The sequence below is a fragment of the Salmo salar genome, chromosome 09, assembly GCF_965601325.2.
Source record: "Salmo salar chromosome 09, fSalSal1, whole genome shotgun sequence".
Classification (NCBI taxonomy): domain Eukaryota; kingdom Metazoa; phylum Chordata; class Actinopteri; order Salmoniformes; family Salmonidae; genus Salmo; species Salmo salar.
In genome coordinates, this window is record NC_138299.1 from 117,151,510 (window position 1) to 117,166,025 (window position 14,516).

The 14,516-nt window shown below is 44.3% G+C and overlaps 1 protein-coding gene across 1 annotated transcript in view; it reads left to right on the top strand.

Annotated features, from left to right (window-relative positions):
• The window catches only part of rsrc1 (arginine/serine-rich coiled-coil 1), a 195,952-nt gene that overhangs the window by 80,904 nt on the left and 100,532 nt on the right, over positions 1-14,516 (top strand).

Here is a 14,516-nt window from a genome sequence, read left to right on the forward strand (position 1 = left end):
CATCTTTGATATCTGCATCCCAAATGAACATGCATCAGAATGGGCTTTGAATGCTGAGAGAGAGAGAGAGAGAGAGAGAGAGAGAGAGAGAGAGAGAGAGAGAGAGAGAGAGAGAAGAGAGAGAGAGAGAGAGAGAGAGAGAGAGAGAGGAGAGAGAGAGAGAGGAGAGAGAGAGAGAGAGGAGAGAGAGAGAGAGAGAGAGAGAGAGAGAGAGAGAGAGAGAGAGAGAGAGAGAGAGAGAGAGAGAGAGAGAGAGAGAGAGAGAGAGAGAGAGAGAGAGAGAGAGAGAGAGAGAGAGAGAGAGAGAGAGAGAGAGAGAGGAGAGAGAGAGAGAGGAAGGGGGGGGTCACTCCCCCCGGACCTCTGGTTGTCCGTCCCCCCCTCTCTGTTGTTATTTCTGTCCCCCTTGGTCTTTTTGTTATGTTTTAAATTACTCTTTGATGTGGGGATGAAATGTGTGCGGGAGGGGAGAGAGACTGAAATTCTTTTGCCCTCTTGACGTTGGTGATGACTTGATGAGGCACATTTAACTCGGTCTCCCCTCTCATACACACAAGCACACATACGCATGCCAACACACTCACACACACACACGCGCTCACACACACACACACACTCAATGAACCTTTCTACACATTTCATCAGTTATCTCATTGTATGTCTCTGGGTTTTAAATATTTTGGCAGTACTTCCTTGGTACCTCTTCTTTTCTCTCTTCCCCTCGCTCTCTCTACTTTCTCTCCTTTCTCTCATCTCTCTCTCTCTCTCTCTCTCTCTCTGTCATATGAAGTCTATACACGGGGCCGTTCCGGTGCGTCAGTCGGGCCCCCTGAAAAAGACCCCTGGGACGGTTCTGAAAATTTTATGACCAACATCTCTGGGATTCTTCTGTTCTCTCTCTAATACCGGGGTCAGAGTGCCATGCAACAAAGTGAAAAGGTTTTCCTCTCCTCTTTTTTGGGTGGGAACGAACATCAGATTCCAGGTGCCTTTTTTTTTCCCATTTTCCTGATGATGGTGGGATGAATAATAGAAATAGGTCAAAAGGGGGGTGATGGCACTCTGGATGTAAAGCCAGCCAGAGTCAACTCCCTTAGCCTAGAGTAGCCGTGCTCCCTGCATACTAAACCATCGCCCCGCATTTAAGGCACCATCCTACGCAAATTACCCACAATATGAAAGGTAAATGTTTTTTTTCTCAACGACCCCCAGCACCGCGAAAGCAGATGACCCCAAAGTTAGATTTTCTAATTTACAGATGCTGTAGGGCAGCAAACAATCTTTAGCGGCATTGCTAATCAAATTCAAGTGCCCCCAAATTCAGCCATGCAATTTTACATATTCCCTAATTCTTTGTGTTTTAAAAAAAAAAAATTGTATGGTTTTGTGAGCCTACAGTGAAGAGGAGACAGGAAAGGTAGAATAATTAGGAGTCAGAAGGGAAGTGGGTCGGATTCGAACCCATTCTGACTGGTAGCCTAGGCTGGAGCACACTGGCCACATCCCTAATTCTGTTGGTTGGTTCGTGGTGCGTGTCTGGGTGTGTACAGTTTGTGTATGGTTTGTGTACTTATTGTGATGTTGTGTCAGACACTCAACCCTTACCTCTGTCCTTATGGTGCTCCCAAACAGATGAGGACACTAGCTCACTTGAGAGAGAAGAAAGGAGGGAGAGATCCATTGAGAGAGGGAGTGGGATGGAAGGAAAGAGGGGGAGAGGGAGTGAGAGACAGGGAGGGAGGGAGAGACTGTGAGGGAGAGATGGATGAAGAAAAGAGGAAGCGAGAGAGATGGATAGACGGTGAGGGAGAGATGGATGAAGAAAAGAGGAAGCGAGAGAGATGGATAGACAGTGAGGGAGAGATGGAGAAAGATAACAGTTGGCAACACCATGATACCATGTAACAGAGTACAGACTGGAGAGGGTGGTGGCCTAAAAACTCCAAGAAGATTTTATTGACTTCATCGGTAATGCCCTCTGTTTTCCTTCACCTGCCTCTACCCCCTACCTTCTGCAGTGAGAAGTTATGAGTCCCGCTCCTCTGACTGAACGGGAATAGCAGCAGAGAGGAGGACGAGCAGGTGGGTGGGGGGGGAGGCGCAGGCAGGGAGGAGGTCATTGATTTACTACTCTATAAAAGGACTGTGTGAATTATTCAAAAGAAGATTACATGCATAAACAGCAGGAATCAATATGGTCGTGCCCCAAATGGCACGCTGTTCACTTTATAGTGCACTGCTTTTGACCAGGGATTCCCTATGAGCCCTAGTCAAAAGCAGTGTTAAGCAGGGCACTATAAAGGGAATAGGGTTAATTGGGGATGCAGCCTCTGTGTAGGCACTTTTGCATTTAGGTAAACAGGAGGTAGCTAGCTATATATTCCTAATGTAAAGACCAGGTCTCTGGTTGGCTGGACTGAACTCCGCTATATGGCTGATGGATTGGACTGCATAGACTTCACAGATATCACTGTATTCAAGAGGCAACGCTATGTCACACACACACACACACACACACACACACACACACACACACACACACACACACACACACACACACACACACACACACACACACACACACACGCGCGCACGATAAACACCAACTGTATCTTATCTTTTTTTCTAGACCTCCAGAGTGGTTGCCCATATGACGGCATTACTTTGAAGAGCTCTAACGGCTTATTAACCACAATGGGACCACAGTAGGATCACAATAGGAGCACAGTGGGACGTCAGGCCTCTGGTAGTCAGACCTGTAGACCTGTAGAGTCCAGCCCCAGATGCTGGAGGATAATCTGTCTTTAGAGGTGGGGGGGGGGGGGGGGGGGGGGGGGGGATCTCAGCAGTCGGTCAGTCAGACTCCCTCTTGACCCTGACCCAGAGGTCAGAGGCCATGGTGCGCTGGACCTAACCCCCAAGAGGGCAGGGATGGAGACAGCCACAGCCTGGCTGTGTGTGTTTTCTCCAAAGTAGTGTGTGTGTGTGTGTGTGGTGTGTGTGTGTGTGTGTGTGTGTGTGTGTGTGTGTGTGTGTGTGTGTGTGTGTGTGTGTGTGTGTGTGTGTGTGTGTGTGTGTGTGTGTGTGTGTGATCAAATTCCAGCAATGCTACAGTGTTTGTGTTTTTAGTTGACCTTTTAATGCCAGAGCCTGATTTTTAAGGCACTAATCATCACACGCACGTGTGCTCTGCTTGTATGTGCAACTGTATTTCAGTTCCATTTCCTGCTGGATATTTAAAATATATGCGAATATTGAATGTGTGTGTGGCTTATTTATGGTGGGTGTTTATGCACATGGGTAGATTGTGCTCCAGTCGTCAGGAAAGCCGGGGTATGTGGAAGTATCTGATTACGATTCGGGACAGAGGACAGTAAATAAAATCCTGTCCCGGGGTTTGGTGTTATAGCACCCTTTGGCACCCCCCTGTAAATGTACCCCCATAAACAACAATTTATCATCCCCTCAAGATGTATCACTGTTAAGAGAAGAGCAGATGGTCAAGTCCAAAATTATTGGCACCCTCCATAAAGATGACCAAGAAGACTGTATAAAATAAATCACACAAATACTTAGCTATATTGTATGCAAAAAAAATGGGAACATTATATTAGTTTATACTAATACAATTGCTGAGAGAAAGAGATTTTGTTTAACAAATGATAAAACAAATTCTCTGAAAGATATGGGTCAGATGATAGCAGATACCCATAGACTTCCAGTCACTGCAAGCAGAGATAAAAAATGCTATTCACGAGTTCATCTGACTCTGGGGAATTAGATAAAGGGCCTCTTTGCCCTTTAAACTCATGTTTCCTCAGCGCTTTGTTGTCTTCTGGGCTCTGTGTGGAGGTTCAACTCTGATCAGGCCCTACGAGAGGCTTTAGATGATGCACCAAGTACACCAAACTAACCACCAGGATCACAGTCTTCTTCCAAACACTGCCAGAAACACATCCAGGTCTAGCTGGGGCAAGAGGACCACTATAGGAAGCCGTATCTTGAACGTGTGTAGTCCTTGTTCTCTTTCTTTAGAGCAGGGATGGGCAACTCCAGTCCTCTGGGGCCTGATTGGTGTCACTCTTTTACCCCAGCTAACACACCTGACTCCAATAATTAACTAATCATGATCTTCAGTTTAGAATGCAATTAGTTTAATCAGCTGTGTCTGCTAGGGATGGGGAAAAGTGTGAGACCACTCCGGCCCCCGAGGACTCGAGTTGTCCATCCCTGCTTTAGAGTGAATCAGAAGAGACTCCGTGATGATAGAAGAGATGAATGTATGTCCGTTTTAACCCCAACAGTGATCAGTTTTTTGAATGTGCCAAGTGACAGGAAGTTGTATGCAGAGTGGTAATAAGTGGCGACACGCATGCATGCATTCACGTTTTCCCTCTGTTATAAGGACTTTTCCCCCTCTGGTCTAAGGACTTTTGCCCTCTGGTCTAAGGACTTTTGCCCACCGGTCTAAGGACTTTTGCCCACCGGTCTAAGGACTTTTGCCCTCCGGTCTAAGGACTTTTGCCCTCTGGTCTAAGGACTTTTGCCCTCTGGTCTAAGGACTTTTGCCCTCTGGTCTAAGGACTTTTGCCCTCTGGTCTAAGGACTTTTGCCCTCTGGTCTAAGGACTTTTGCCCTCTGGTCTAAGGACTTTTGCCCTCTGGTCTAAGGACTTTTGCCCTCTGGTCTAAGGACTTTTGCCCTCTGGTCTAAGGACTTTTGCCCTCTGGTCTAAGGACTTTTGCCCTCTGGTCTAAGGACTTTTGCCCTCTGGTCTAAGGACTTTTGCCCTCTGGTCTAAGGACTTTTGCCCTCTGGTCTAAGGACTTTTGCCCTCTGGTCTAAGGACTTTTGCCCTCTGGTCTAAGGACTTTCGCCCTATGGTCTAATGAAATCCCAATGGCCCAGGGCAATGAAGGGGACATATTTTTGATCTTCTGTTGTTTTTTGGCCTATAACCCCTCACTAGTATTGCATCTATCTAAGTTCAGAATTAAAGCTGCAATATGTTATTTTATGGACAACCCAACCCGATTCACATAGAAATCCGAGTTATAAATCTGTCATTCTCATGGAAAGCAAGTCTAAAAAGCGTTAGATCTGTTCTATGTGCGCTATGTCTATACTTCCCGTTCTTAAGTTTTATTTTTGCATCTTTTACTTGTGGTTTTGTACACCAGCTTCAAACAGATGAAAATACAATATTTTTGGTTATTGAAAAGATATTTCACAGCGGTTTAGATGGTACAATGATTCTCTACACTATACTTGCTTATTTTGTCACATAAAGTAACATTTTGTTTGTCTTTTTCATTCAAAGTACCCACTGTTTTTGTTTATCAATACACACCACTCGGCCCAAATCAGAATTCATTTCTAGTTTTGAATAGTATTAAGTTAAGACAAAATATATTTGTTCAAATTACTGTGCGCCTTGATTCCTTTGCGATGAAGAGATGCTCAGTGTTTGACAGAGGCGTGCTTTGTTACGCCACCAGTCGCAGCCGGTGCAATAATTAGGTTCGCAATTAGCGCTGTGGTATGGGGTTTGTCTTATTTGTTTGGTTTAGTTTGTGGTGGTGTTATTTTGTCTGAATGAATGTGATCAGTAGGAATGAGGAGAGAAGAGTGCCAGTGTTAATTGCTCCCAGTGCTCTGCCTTAGTTTCTGTTTTTACACACGTGGGTGTGGGTGTACGTGTGTTCGCAAGCGCACACGCCACCACACACACACACACACACACACACACACACACACACACACACACACACACACACACACAGAGGCTTGAGTCCCAGGTGACAGGCACACACACAGCGTGGCTCTGTGTACTAGTCCTGGGAGAGAGCTGACTGGTGCTAATCAGCCCAGATGCACAGCTGCTTAAAGAGGAGAAGTGGATAAAAGAGTAAGATCAATCGATACATAAAACATCAGATTCATCAGGATTACTGCCTCAATCAGCACTTAGTTAGCTCAGTTTATTCACAGGCTGGGGAGGGGGCATTAAGGATTTGGGGTAGATTTGGGTAAATGTTTGTGTTTATATGTTTGAGTGGGGTGTAGGATCAAATAATGTATGGTTTTAGGTAGAGTCCATAGTTAGTGTACAGTAGAACTGTGTTGTGCTGTGGACTTCATTCTAGGCTTGAGGAATCCCTCTTCTTGGGATGTTGTGTCATGGTCCTCTGGAGGTTTTTTCTAGTTCCTGTTTTTTTCCCATGGATGTCTTGGGATGTTGTGTCATGGTCCTGGAGGTTTTTTCTAGTTCCTGTTTTTTTACCATGGATGTCTTGGGATGTTGTGTCATGGTCCTGGAGGTTTTTTCTAGTTCCTGTTTTTTTACCATGGATGTCTTGGGATGTTGTGTCATGGTCCTGGAGGTTTTTTCTAGTTCCTGTTTTTTTCCCATGGATGTCTTGGGATGTTGTGTCATGGTCCTGGAGGTTTTTTCTAGTTCCTGTTTTTTTACCATGGACATCTTGGGATGTTGTGTCATGGTCCTGGAGGTTTTTTCTAGTTCCTGTTTTTTTACCATGGATGTCTTGGGATGTTGTGTCATGGTCCTGGAGGTTTTTTCTAGTTCCTGTTTTTTTACCATGGACATCTTGGGATGTTGTGTCATGGTCCTGGAGGTTTTTTCTAGTTCCTGTTTTTTTACCATGGATGTCTTGGGATGTTGTGTCATGGTCCTGGAGGTTTTTTCTAGTTCCTGTTTTTTTACCATGGACATCTTGGGATGTTGTGTCATGGTCCTGGAGGTTTTTTCTAGTTCCTGTTTTTTTACCATGGACATCTTGGGATGTTGTGTCATGGTCCTGGAGGTTTTTTCTAGTTCCTGTTTTTTTACCATGGACGTCTTGGGATGTTGTGTCATGGTCCTGGAGGTTTTTTCTAGTTCCTGTTTTTTTACCATGGACATCTTGGGATGTTGTGTCATGGTCCTCTGGAGGTTTTTGTCATCTGATGGCCCCAGTGCACTCGCACCCTAGTTTCATTACACACCACCCGTTGTTACTGTTGCCAAGCCCATCAAGGCGCTGATTGGTGAACCACTGATCCATTCACAGCTCTTTGTCTGTTGGCTTTTAACATAGTGCCTTCGGAAAGTATTCAGACCCCTCGACTTTTTCCACATTTTGTTAGGTTACAGCCTTATTCTAAAATACATTTAATTGTTTGTTTATTCTCATCAATCCATACACAATACCCTATAATGACAAAGCAAAAACAGGTTTTTAGAATTGTTGAAATATCACATTTACATTAGTTTAAAAAATATATATTTCACCTTTATTTAACCAGGTAGGCTAGTTGAGAACAAGTTCTCATTTACAATTGCGACCTGGCCAAGATAAAGCAAAGCAGTGCGACAATAAACAACAACACAGAGTTACACGTGGGATAAACTAAAGTACAGTCAATAACACAATATACAAATCTATATACAATGTGTGCAAATGGAGTAAGGAGGTGTCGTGTCTTTGGGGGTACCATTAAACGGAAGATATGTTTATCAATTAGCTCCCTGTAATTATTATCACGCGACTAAACTGATTAATCGTTTAATTGTAATTAACTAGGAGATCGGGGCACCAAGGAGAATATTCAGATTACAAAGCTATAATTTTCCTAATATAACTTTCCTGTACTATAATATTATATTCTATTATAGTATAGGTCGATTATCTTCTAGTTCAAATGGTGTATTTACCTCTAGTCCAGTCTCATTCCAAAACGTCGTAAATTGTTGTATCTGCACGAACCCAGTCTTTACTAAAATCATCCATACATCAATTGTCTTAAAATCATTTATTTACTACCCTAAGTAATTAACAGAAAAACATACAAACAGTAATTATCGTCACAAAGGATTGGTATCGGAATGTGCCCTTGTGGGCTAAACAGGCTGGTCGGCCTGTTGAACAATGGGTCATAAATGGTCAGCTGAGAAGTTTACACAGAGTTCATTAACAATTGACAATTGAAGGCTCACTCATTCGGGAACAATTGTATTCAATATATATATTTACGCTCAGTGTGTCGTTCTGATTCTTGTTGGAGAGTAGTTCTGTTGGGGAGTTTTGTCCGCGTTCTCTCTCTCTCTCTCTCTCGGTTTTGATGGATCTTTCAGAGCGACATTCATTAATGTCGTCATAGAATGGTGGTTTCGTTGGTCTTCGCGTTCGATGATATAATTTACTTAGCTGCAGACTAATAATTACTATCAAAGACTTGTTCTTATTCTGTCGGTATCAATAGTCTAAAAGTTAACCACGTGGTATGGTTCACTTTCAGTAGAGGAATTAGATGGTAGAACCTATGTGCCAACGGAGTGTAGGCCTGGTCTGGAGAAATGTAAATCAGGGAGTGTTTTATAGTGCCCATCGAACAGGCTGGTCAAATGACGCCTGGTCCTGTATGTGTCCCTGGGGCGTGCCTATGACTGAGTTAGATTTGGTTACAGAAATACAATTCTATCACATACATCAGTACATAGCATCTCAATGTCTTACAAAAGCTTTATCCTTATTAATACATTCCATACACCCATATGAGGCAAGTCTTAAACTGAGTCTATTATATAAACAGTTTTATGGTAATATGGCTATATTGTCTCTTCTGAGTATCACAAAATGGTACCAAGCGGATCAGTTCGTAGCTGGATTCTTCACCAATCTTCCATACCTTCTTCAGAAAACAAAATGTCGCTTGGCTCTCCAATTCTATGAGTTGGAAGAATTTCCTGTGTCTCTCGATGGGCCATGTGGCCAGAGACTCTCCTGGAATTTTAGAGTTTTTACGACCCTTTACACACAGGGTGGATTGTGTGCAAAAGGGAGGGGTCAACTGTCCTCCCTGTACCAAAAGAGGCCAACGTCATGACAGAGGTAAGGCAATAAATAGGCCATAGTAGCGAAGTAATTACAATTGAGCAAATTAACACTGGAGTGATAGATGTGCAGATGATGATGTGCAAGTAGAAGTACTGGTGTGCAAAAGAGCAACAAAAAAAGTAAATAAAAACTATATGGGGATGAGGTAGGTAGTTGGATGAGCTATTTACAGATGGGCTGTGTACAGCTGCAGCGATCAGTAAGCTGCTCAGATAGCTGATGCTTAAAGTTATTGAGGGAGATATAAGTCTCCAACTTCAGCGATTTTTGCAATTCGTTCCAGTCATTGGCAGCAGAGAACTGGAAGGAAAGGTACCCAAAGGAGGTGTTGGCTTTGGGGATGACCAGTGAGATATACCTGCTGGAATGCGTGCTACAGTTGGGTGTTGTTATGGTGGAGATAAGGTGGAGCTTTACCTAGCAAAGACTTATAGATGACCTGGAGCCAGTGGGTCTGGCGACGAATATGTAGCGATGGCCAGCCGACGAGAGCATACAGGTCGCAGTGGTGGGTGGTATATGGTACACTGATAGACTGCATCCAGTTTGCTGAGTATAGTGTTGGAGGCTATTTTGTAAATGACATCGCCGAAGTCGAGGATCGGTAGGATAGTCAGTTTTACGAGGGTATGTTTGGCAGTGTGAGTGAATGAGGCTTTGTTGCGAAATAGGAAGCCAATGCTAGATTTAATTTTGGTTTGGAGATGCTTAATATGAGTCTGGAAGGAGAGTTTACAGTCTAGCCAGACACCAAGGTATTTGTAGTTGTCCACATATTCTAAGTCAGAACCATCCAGAGTAGTGATGCTAGTCAGGCTGGTGGGTGCGAGCAGCAATCGGTTGAAGAGCATGCATTTAGTTTTACTGGTGTTTAAGAGCAGTTAGAGGCCACGGAAGGAGTGTTGTATGGCATTGAAGCTCGTTTGGAGGTTTGTTAACCTCTCTAGGGTAGGTGGCACCAAATCGTCCCACCTACGTAACAGCCAGTGTAATCCCGTGGCGCGTTATTCAAAAACCTCAAAAATGCAAAAACTTCAATTTTTCAAAACATATGACTATTTTACACCATTTTAAAGACAAGACTCTCGTTAATCTAACCACACTGTCCGATTTCAAAAAGGCTTTACAACGAAAGCAAAACATTAGATTATGTCAGCAGAGTACCCAGCCAGAAATAATCAGACACCCATTTTTCAAGCTAGCATATAATGTCACATAAACCCAAACCACAGCTAAATGCAGCACTAACCTTTGATGATCTTCATCAGATGACACGCCTAGGACATTATGTTATACAATACATGCATGTTTTGTTCAATCAAGTTCATATTTATATCAAAAACCAGCTTTTTACATTAGCATGTGACGTTCAGAACAAGCAAACTTCCGGTGAATTGACTAAATTACTCACGATAAACGTTCACAAAAAACAGAACAATTATTTTAAGAATTATAGATACAGAACTCCTCTATGCACTCGCTATGTCCGATTTTAAAATAGCTTTTCGGTGAAAGCACATTTTGCAATATTCTAAGTAGATAGCCCGGCATCACAGGGCTAGCTATTTAGACACCCACCAAGTTTAGCCCTCACCAAAGTCAGATTTACTATAAGAAAAATGTTATTACCTTTGCTGTTCTTCGTCAGAATGCACTCCCAGGACTTCTACTTCAATAACAAATGTTGGTTTGGTTCAAAATAATCCATAGTTATGTTCAAATATCCTCTGTTTTGTTCGTGCGTTCAAGACACTATCCGAAGTGTAAAGAAGGGTGACGTGCCCGACGCGTTTCGTGACAAAAAAAATCTAAATATTCCATTACCGTACTTCGAAGCATGTCAACCGCTGTTTAAAATCAATTTTTATGCCATTTTTCACGTAAAAAAGCGATAATATTCCGACCGGGAAAGCGTGTTTACGTTCAAAGAGAGAGAAAATAAAAACATGGGGTCCCCTCGTGCACGCGCCTCAGTCTGATTGTCCTCTGATAGACCACTTACCAAAGGCGCTAATGTTTTTCAGCCAGGGGCTGGAATTACATCATTCAGCTTTTTCCCGGGTTCTGAGAGCCTATGGGAGCCGTAGGAAGTGTCACGTTACAGCAAAGATCCTCAGTTTTCAATAAAGAGAGTCAAGAAGAACAAGAACTTGTCAGACAGGCCACTTCCTGTAAGGAATCTTCTCAGGTTTTTGCCTGCCATATGAGTTCTGTTATACTCACAGACACCATTCAAACAGTTTTAGAAACTTTAGGGTGTTTTCTATCCAAAGCCAATTATATGCATATTCTAGTTTCTGGGCAGTAGTAATAACCAGATTAAATCGGGTACGTTTTTTATCCGGCCGTGTAAATACTGCCCCCTAGCCCTAACAGGTTAACACAGTGTCCAAAGAAGGGCCAGATGTATACAGAATGGTGTCGTCAGTGTAGAGGTGGATCAAGGAATCACCCGCAGCAAGAGCGACATCTGTATATTGCTATATACAGAGAAAAGAGTCGGCCCGAGAATTGAACCCTGTGGTACCCACATAGAGACGGCCAGAAGTCCGGACAACAGGCCCTCCGATTTGACACACTGAACTCTATCTTAGAAGTAGTTGGTGAAGCAGGCGAGGTAGTCATTTGAGAAACCAAGGCTGTTGAGTCTCCCGATAAGAATATGGTGATTAACAGAGTCGAAAGCCTTTGCCAGTTCGTTGAAGACTGCTGCACAGTACTGTCTTTTATCGATGGCGGTTATGATATCGTTTAGTACCTTGAACGTGGCTGAGATGCACCCGTGACCAGCTCAGAAACCGGATTGCACAGCGGAGAAGGTACGGTGGGATTCGAAATGGTCAGTGATCTGTTTGTTAACTTGGCTTTCGAAGAATTTAGAAAGGCAGGGCAGTATGGATATAGGTCTGTAACAGTTTGGGTCTAGAGTGTAACCCCCTTTGAAGAGGGTGATGACCGCGGCAGCTTTCCAATCTTTAGGAATTTAAGATGATACGAAAGAGAGGTTGAACAGACTAGTAATAGGGTTTGCTACAATGACGGCGGATAATTTTAGAAAGAGAGGGTCTAGATTGTCTAGCCCAGCTGATTTGTACGGGTCCAGGTTTTGCAGCTCTTTCAGAACATCTGCTATCTGGATTTTGTTGAAGGAGAAGCTGGGGAGGCTTGGGCAAGTAGCTGCGGGGGTGCGGAGCTGTTGGCCGGGGTTGGGGTAGCCTGGAGGAAAGCATGGCCAGCCGTTGAGAAATGCTTATTGAAATTCTCGATTATCGTGGATTTATCGGTGGTGACAGTTTTTCCTAGCCTCAGTTCAGTGGGCAGCTGGGAGGAGGTGCTCTTATTCTCCATGGACTTTTTAGTGTCCCAAAACCTTTTGGAGTTAGAGCTACAGGATGCAAATTTCTGTTTGAGAAAGCTAGCCTTTGCTTTCGTAACTGACTGTGTGTATTGGTTCCTGACTTCCCTGATAAGTTGCATATCGCGGGGACTATTCGATGCTAGTGCAGTACGCCACAGGATGTTTTTGTGCTGGTCGAGGGCAGTCAGGTCTGGAGTGAACTAAGGGCTGTATCTGTTCCAATTTTTTTGATAGAGGCATGCTTATTTAAGATGGTGAGGAAATTACTTTTAAAGAACAACCAGGCATCCTCTGCTGACGGGATGAGGTCAATATCCGTCCAGGATACCCGGGCCAGGTCGATTAGAAAGGCCTGCTCGCAGAAGTGTTTAGGGAGCGTTTGACAGTGATGAGGGGTGGTCGTTTGACCGCGGACCCATAACTGATGCAGGCAATGAGGCAGTGATCGCTGAGACCCTGATTGAAAACAGCAGAGGCGTATTTGGAGGCCAAGTTGGTCAGGATAATATCCATGAGGGTGCCCATGTTTACGGATTTAGGGTTGTACCTGGTGGGTTCCTTGATAATTTGTGTGAGATTGAGGGCATCTAGCTTAGATTGTAGACGGCCGGGGTGTTAAGCATATTCCAGTTTAGGTCACCTAACAGAACGAACTCTGAAGATAGATGGGGGCAATCAATTCACATATGGTGTCCAGTTCACAGCTGGTGAGCTGAGGGCGGCAAAAGTGAGAGACTTATTTCTGGAGAGATTTTTGTTTTTAATTAGAAGCTGGAACTGTTTGGGCATAGACCTGGAAAGTATGACAGAACTTTGCAGGCTATCTCAATCAAATGTATTTATAAAGCCCTTCTTACATCAGCTGATGTCACAAAGTGCTGTACAGAAACTCAGCCTAAAACCCCAAACAGCAAGCAATGCAGGTGTAGAAGCACGTTGTCTAGGAAAAACTCCCTAGAAAGGCAAGAACCTAGGAAGAAACCTAGAGAGGAACCAGGCTATGAGTGGTGGGCCAGTCCTCTTCTGGCTGTGCCAGTCGGAGATTATAACAGAACATGGCCAAGATGTTCAAATGTTCATAGATGACCAGCAGGGTCAAATAATAATAATCACAGTGGATGTCGAGGGTGCAACAGGTCAGCACCTCAGGAGTAAATGTCAGTTGGCTTTTCATAGCCGATCATTGAGATTATCTACTCTCTAGAGAGTTGAAAACAGCTGGTCTGGGACAGGTAGCACGTCCGGTGAACAGGTCTGGGTTCCATAGCCGCAGGCAGAACAGTTGAAACTGGAGCAGCAGCACGGCCAGGTGGACTGGGGACAGCAAAGAGTCATCAGGCCAGGTAGTCCTGAGGCATGGTCCTAGTGCTCAGGTCCTCCAAAAGAGAGAGAAAGAAAGAAAGAGAGAGAATTAGAGAGAGCATACTTAAATTCACACAGGACACCGGATAAGACCAGAGAAATACTCCAGATGTAACAGACTGACCCTAGCCCCCCGACACATAAACTACTGCAAGATAAAGACTGGAGGCTGAGACAGGAGGGGTCGGGAGACACTGTGGCCCCATCCAACGATACCCCCGGACAGGGCCAAACAGGCAGGATATAACCCCACTCACTTTGCCAAAGCACAGCCCCCACACCACTAGAGGGATACCTTCAACCACCAACTTACCATCCTGAGACAAGGCCGAGTATAGCCCACAAAGATCTCCGCCACGGCACAACCCTATCTCTGCAGTAGATTGCAACTCCTCCCCCTTTGGCAGTTCTATCTTGATGGAAAATGTTGTACTTGGGGATGGAAATCTCTGAATTTTTGGTGGCCTTCCTAAGCCAAGATTCAGACACGGCAAGGACATCAGGGTTGGCGGAGTGTGCTAAAGCAGTGAGTAAAACAAACTTAGGGAGGAGGCTTCTGATGTTAACATGCATGGAACCATGACTTTTACGGTTACAGAAGTCAACAAATGAGAGCACCTGGGGACACATAGGGCCTGGGTTAGCCTCTACATCACCCGAGGAACAGAGGAGGAGTAGGTTGAGGGTACGGCTAAAGGCTATCAAAACTGGTCGTCTAGTGCGTTGTGGACAGAGAATAAAAGGAGCAGATTTCTGGCCGTGGTAGGCTAGATTTAGGGCATAATGTACAGACAGCTGATAGGTGGTAGGGTGTGGGTACAGTGGAGGTAAACCTAGGTATTGAGTGACAATAAGAGAGGTAGCATCTCTGGAGGCACTAGTTATGCTAGGTGAGGTCA